Source organism: Otolemur garnettii, unplaced genomic scaffold (assembly GCF_000181295.1).
Source record: "Otolemur garnettii isolate 467f Iridium unplaced genomic scaffold, OtoGar3 scaffold00021, whole genome shotgun sequence".
In the NCBI taxonomy this organism is placed as follows: Eukaryota; Metazoa; Chordata; class Mammalia; order Primates; family Galagidae; genus Otolemur; species Otolemur garnettii.
Window position 1 is genome coordinate 23,025,491 of NW_003852416.1, and position 6,351 is coordinate 23,031,841.

A 6,351-nucleotide genomic window follows, 5' to 3' on the forward strand; every position below is an offset into this window, starting at 1 on the left:
CGTGGCTGGCGCCTTAGCCGGTTGAGCTATAGGCGCCGAGCCGAAATTAGATTTTAGAGGGTTTTTTTTCTAGCAATTTTCTGGGCCCTAGCCAGGACATTCCAAGAAAGCACCCTTTTCTGCCCTCCCAAATGGTACAACACTTTTTTATGATTTGTAATCCAGAAATTGGTATTTCTCTTCATGTAAGTATAGCCTTTAAGGAATTGGGTGTAGAACCCAACTATCAGTTCCTTGGGTTTTTTTGTTTGTTTTGAGACAGAGTCTCACTTGGTTGCCCTTGGTAGAGTGCTGTCGCATAACAGCTCACAGCAACCTCCAACTCTTGGGCTTAAGCAATTCTCTTGTCTCAGCCTCCCATGTAGCTGGGACTACAGGCACCCGCCACAGTGCCTGGCTATTTTTTGTTATTGTTGTTTTTGTAGTTGTCATTGTTGTTTGGCAGGCCAGGGCTGGATACAAACCTGCCAGCTCTGGTGCATGTGGCCGGCACCCTTAGCTGCTGAGCTACATGTAGGAGCCAAGCCAGTTCCTTGGTTTGTTTGTCCTGTTAGGGGCTGATACCCCTCCCCCTACCCTTGGCGCCTTCTCAGGAGCTGGGGCAGCAGTAGGACCTTCCACATCCTGGCACGAGTAAGGCTAAGAATGTCTGATGTCTAAATTGGTGCCAGTCACGACCTATGGGTCCTAAGTAGAGCTCTTCTTTTCCTCAATGTGATGGGACTTCACCTTACTCTAGTACCAGAGTGAGTCTCTGTGCAGCTCAGGTCATAACTATTGCTCTGATTACCACAGGCTTTAGGGGAATTAGAAGTTTAGGATTTTGTGAAGCTGCTTTTTCACTTTTTCCAGTGTTAGCAAGAGCTAACTAGTTAAGGTTAGAAGTAGTGGATTAGGAACCCAGAACAGGCTGCTGGAAGTAATTCCCAGATTGTCACATCTTATTTAGCTATAACTCCTCTGTGTTAACCAAACCCTTATGAAGATTGTTAGCCTTTTATTCTGTTTCTCTTGAAAATGTAAGAAGCTTCTGTTAGATCTGTGAATTACTATTGCGCTGCTAAACTCGGATTTAAAAAAAATAACTGAAGCAAGAGAATCACTTGAACCCGAGACTTGGAGGTTGCTGTGAGCTATGATGATGCCATAGCAGTCTACCCAGGGCAACAGCTGGAGGCTCTGTCTTAAAAAAAAAAAAAAAAAAGTTCGATAGGTAGGGGGAGCGGAGAACCGACACCAGAGAGCCCTGAGCCGCCCCACCGCCGCTGCCGTCCTAGTTACCATCATACATCGGGAGGACCCGCAGCTGCCTCAGCCAGCCCCAATCACCATCACCTCAACCATGAGCAACGAGGCCAAGACCCAGCAGCCACCCTGCGCCCCTGCTCCCGCCCTCCGCGCTGCAGACCCCAAGCCCGGCACTACAGGCTGCAGCGCAGGGAGCAGTGGCTCCGGCGGCCTCACATTGGCGGCGCCTGCCAGCGGGGACAAGAAGGTCATCACAACGAACGTTTTGGGAACAGTAAAATGGTTCAGTGTAAGAAATGGATATGGTTTCATAAACAAGAATGACACCAAGAAAGATGTGTTTGTACACCAGACTGCCATAAAGAAGAATAACCCCAGGAAGTCCCTTCACAGTGTGGGAGATGGAGAGACTATGGAGTTTGATATTGTTGAAGGAGAAGAGGGTGCGGAGGCAGCAAATGTTACAGGCCCTGGTGGAATTCCAGTTCAAGGCAGTAAATATGCAGCAGACCATAACCATTATAGGCGCTATCCACGTCGCAGGGGTCCTCCACGCAATTACCAGCAGGATTACTGGAATGGGGGGTGGGGGGCGTGGAGAACGAGGGAGGGATCCGAGAGTGCTCCTAAAAGCCAGGCCCAACAATGCCGGCCCTACCGCAGGCGAAGGTTCCCACCTTACTACATGAGGAGACCAGACCCTATGGGTGTCGACCACAGTATTCCAACCCTCCTGTGCAGGGAGAAGTGATGGAGGGTGCTGACAACCAGGGTACAGGAGAACAAGGTAGACCAGCAAGACAGAATCTGTATGGGGTTATAGACCACAATTCCGAAGGGGCCCTCCTCGTCAAATACAGCCTGGAGAGGACGGCAATGAAGGGGATAAAGAGAATCAAGGAGATGAGACCCAATCAAGGGTCAGCAGCTGCCTCAACGTCGGTACCATCCCAACTTCAATTACCGACGCAGACGCCCAGAAAACCCTAAGCCACAAGATGGCAAAGAGACAAAAGCAGCCGATCCACCAGCTGAGAATTGGTCTGCTCCCCAGGCTGAGCAGGGCAGTGCTGAGTAAATGCCCACTTACCATCTCTGCCATCATCTGGTTTAGTCATCCAACAAGAAGAAACGAATATGAAATTCCAACAATAAGAAATGAACAAAAGATTGGAGCTGAAGACCTTAAGTGTTTGCTTTTTTGCCCATTGACCAGATAACTAGAACTATCTGCATTATGTATGCAGCATGGGGTTTTTATTATTTTTACCTAAAGAACTCTTTTTTGGTAATAACAAACGTGTTTTTTTCAAACGTGTTTTTTTTAAAAGCCTGGTTTTTCTCAATACGTCTTTAAAGGTTTTGAAATTGTTTCGTATCTGGTTAAGTTGAGATTTTTAAGAACTTCATTTTTAATTTGTAATAAAAGTTTACAGCTTGATTTTTTCAAAAAAGTCAACAAACTGCAAGCACCTGTTAATAAAAGTCTTAAATAATTTAAAAAAAAAAAAAGGTAAGATAGTCCTATGGTACAACATTCAAAAGGTACCAAAAGATGCACAACAAGACATCTTCCTTGGTTTGGCACCTATAGTTCAGTGGCCAGGGCACCAGCCATATACACTGGAGCTGGCAGGTTCAAACCCAGCCCAGGCCTGCCAAACAATGACAGCTACAACCAAAAAATAACTGGGAGTTGTGGCGGGTGCCTGTAGTCCTAGCTACTTTGGAGGCTGAGGCAAGAGAATTGCTTAAGCCCAAGAGTTTGAGGTTGCTGTGAGCTGTGATGCCATGACACTCTACCAAAGGTGACATAGTGAGACTCTGTATTGAAAAAAAAGTCTTCCCTCCATCCCAAGATGGAATGAAGACTGACAAAGGAATTTAGCTGTATATCTTCACTGAAGTAGGGAGGGGAAGAGCTGACGTAAATGACTTTGGAAAACAATATTTTATCTGGAAACTTTGTAAGGCTAAGGACAAAACTGTCCATAAACTCTGTACTCTGCTTATAATTTGGTTCTACGGGGGTTAACAATTCTGAAAATAATTTACAAATATACCGGAGTTAAGCAAATAATATATGATAGATAATAGGAACCAGTTTTCTGGCAGAGAAAGGAGTTACAACTAAATTAGAGAGATGAGGCTGGAATGAACCCTATGGTGCTGGATTAGAGTTGGAGACTTTAATATGATCCTATGTTTAGTTTAATATATACAAATAGATACATAGGATCATCGTATGAATGATAGGGGTGTGTGTGTGTGTGTATGAGTTAGGATACCCACATGTATTTCCCAGCTCTCTGCAGAAAGGTCCTACTGAATATGTATATACATTTTTTCTTGTCATTATTCCCTAAACAACACTGCATAACATCTATTTACATAGCACTTAGATTGCATTAGGTTTTATAAGTAATCTAGAGATGATTTTAAAAGCATACAAGAGAATGTGCATAGGTTATATGCAAATACCATGCCATATTTTATCAAAGACTTGAACATTCATGGATTTTGGTATTGACAGGTGTTGGAATCAATCCCTCACATATACCAAGGGACAACTGTGGGGTTTTTTTGTTTGTTCGTTTTTGAGACAGAGCCTCAAGCTGTTGCCCTGGGTAGAGTGCTGTGGCATCACAGCTCACAGCAACCTCCAACTCCTGGGCTTAAGCAATTCTCTTGCCTCAGCCTCCCATGTAGCTGGGACTACAGGCGCCTGCCACATCACCTGGGTTTTTTTTTTTTTTTTTGGTTGCAGTTATTGTTGTTTGGTAGGTCCGGGCTGGATTCAAAACTGCCAGTTCTGATGTATGTGGCCAGCGCCTTAGCCTCTTGAGCTACAGGCGCGGAGCTGGGACAACTGTGTTTTTATTTAAGTTTATAGATTTTCTGGGGTAATGCCTATATGCACCTGGAATTTTAAAGATGTCAGAGTGCTAAATAAATGGGACCTGATCAAGTTAAAAAGCTTTGCACAGGGAAGGACACAATCCACAATCCACAAAGGTTCTCTTTTGAACCTTCAGAATGGGAAGAAGATATTTGCATGCTACAGGTCTGACAAAGGGCTAATCACCAGAATCAACAATGAACTCAAGTGTATCAATTAAGAAAAGAGCAAACAACCCCATTAAAAACTGGGCAAGAGAAATGAATAGCAACTTTTCTCACGAGGATAGAAGAATGGCCTGTAAACACATGAAAAAATGCTCATCATCCCTAATTATCAGAAAAATGAAAATCAAAAACATTTCTTTGTTTTCTGCAGTTTTTGGCTGGGGCTGGGTTTGAACCCACCACCTCCCGTATATGGAGCCCGTGCCCTATTCCTTTGAGCCACAGGTGCTGCCCCGAATCAAAACCATTTTGAAATATCACCTAATCCCAGTGAGAATGGCCCACGTCACAAAGACCCAAAGCAACAGTTGTTGGCATGAATGTAGAGCGAAGAGAACACTCATGCACAGTTGGTGGGATTGCAAACTAGTACAGTCTCTATGGAAAGAATTAATGGAGATTTCCTCAAAGAACTGAAAGTAGACCTACCATATGGTTCGGCATACTTGCCATTTACCCAAATGAAAAAAAGATATTTAACCACAGGGACATTTGTCTATAGCAGCTCAGTTCACAATCAAAAATGTAGAAACAACCCAAGTGCCCCATCAACACATGAATGGATTAATAAACTGTCATATGTGTATAGCATGGAATACTGTTCAGCCATAAAGATGTAGATTTTGTATCCTTTGTAACAACCTGGATAGATTTGGAGAGCATACTCCAAAAATTGGAAAAACAAGCATCACATGTATTCAACACCAATTTGAAACTAGATTAACAATCACAGATCCACACGAGAGAAAATCTCAAATTCAGAAAGTAGAAAGGAATGGAGGGAGTTCAGTAGCTTCCTACGAGTGGTTACAGTGTGTGCATATATATGGCATATAGCTGTGTGTTTGGTGTAGGACACAGCTACAACCCTGACTTTAACCTTTCATGTGTAAATTATATAAGCTATTGTTTTGTACCCTCATTCATCTGAAATTAGAAAATAAATTTTTTTAAAAAGGTGTCAAATTGCCATCCTTGTAGGGGTTATACTAATTTATACTCCCACTTAGAATGTTTAAGAGTCTATTTCTACATACCATTACCAAACATAATGTGTTGTGAAATTTTTATCTTTACCAATCTAGTAGATTTGCCAAACTAGTAGAAAAATGTCTAGTTTAATTTGCATCTCATCATGAATATGGTTAATTGTTTCATATCTGCATTAGTCCTTTTCTGTGGTATATCTGCTCTTTTTCTTAGTTTGCCCACTTAAATTGGCTGTTGGGTTTTTTCTCATTGATTTTTAGGAGCTTTTTATATAGTGGTTAACTGGTCTCAGTCATAAAAATTGCAGTTTCCCCCCTATTTGTCCTATGGTGGCTTTTTCATTGTAGAAAAATCTGACTTTTTATTTTATTTATTTATTTATTTATTTTGCAGGTTTTGGCTAGGGCTGGGTTTGAACCCACCAACTCTGGTATATGGGGCCGGTGCCCTACTCCTTTGAGCCACAGGCGCCGCCCAAAAAATCTGACTTTTTAAAACCCATCTTTTCTTTTATGGTTTCTGAATTTTATATTGTACTTAGAAATTTTCTCTTACCTATAAAAATTCACTTGAATGGCTCAGTGCCTGTAGCACAGTGGTTGCAGTGCCAGCCACATACACCAAGGGTGGCGAGTTCATACCCAGCCCGGGCCAGCTAAACAGCAATGACAACTGCAACAAAAAATAGCTGGACATTGTGGCAGGCACCTGTAGTCCCAGCTACTTGGGAGGCTGAGGCAAGGTAATAGCTTAAGCCCAAACTCCTGAGCTCAAATGATTCCCTTGCCTCAGCTTCCCGCATTAGCAGGTGCCCGCCAAAACATCCAGCTATTTTTTATTTTATTTTTATTTTTATTTATTTATTTATTTATTTTGAGACAGAGCCTCAAGCTGAGCCCCTGGGTAGAGTGCTGTGGCTTCACTGCTCACAGCAACCTCCAACTCCTGGGCTCAAGCGAGTCTCCTGCCTTAGCCTCCCAAGTAGCT

At 42.9% G+C, this 6,351-nt stretch overlaps 1 protein-coding gene and 1 pseudogene across 1 annotated transcript in view; both read left to right on the forward strand.

Annotated features, from left to right (window-relative positions):
* MMS19 (MMS19 homolog, cytosolic iron-sulfur assembly component) overlaps positions 1 to 6,351 on the forward strand; it is a 49,319-nt gene that overhangs the window by 11,781 nt on the left and 31,187 nt on the right. The window lies entirely within an intron of this gene.
* On the forward strand, positions 1,252 to 2,326 carry LOC105886740 (annotated as a pseudogene).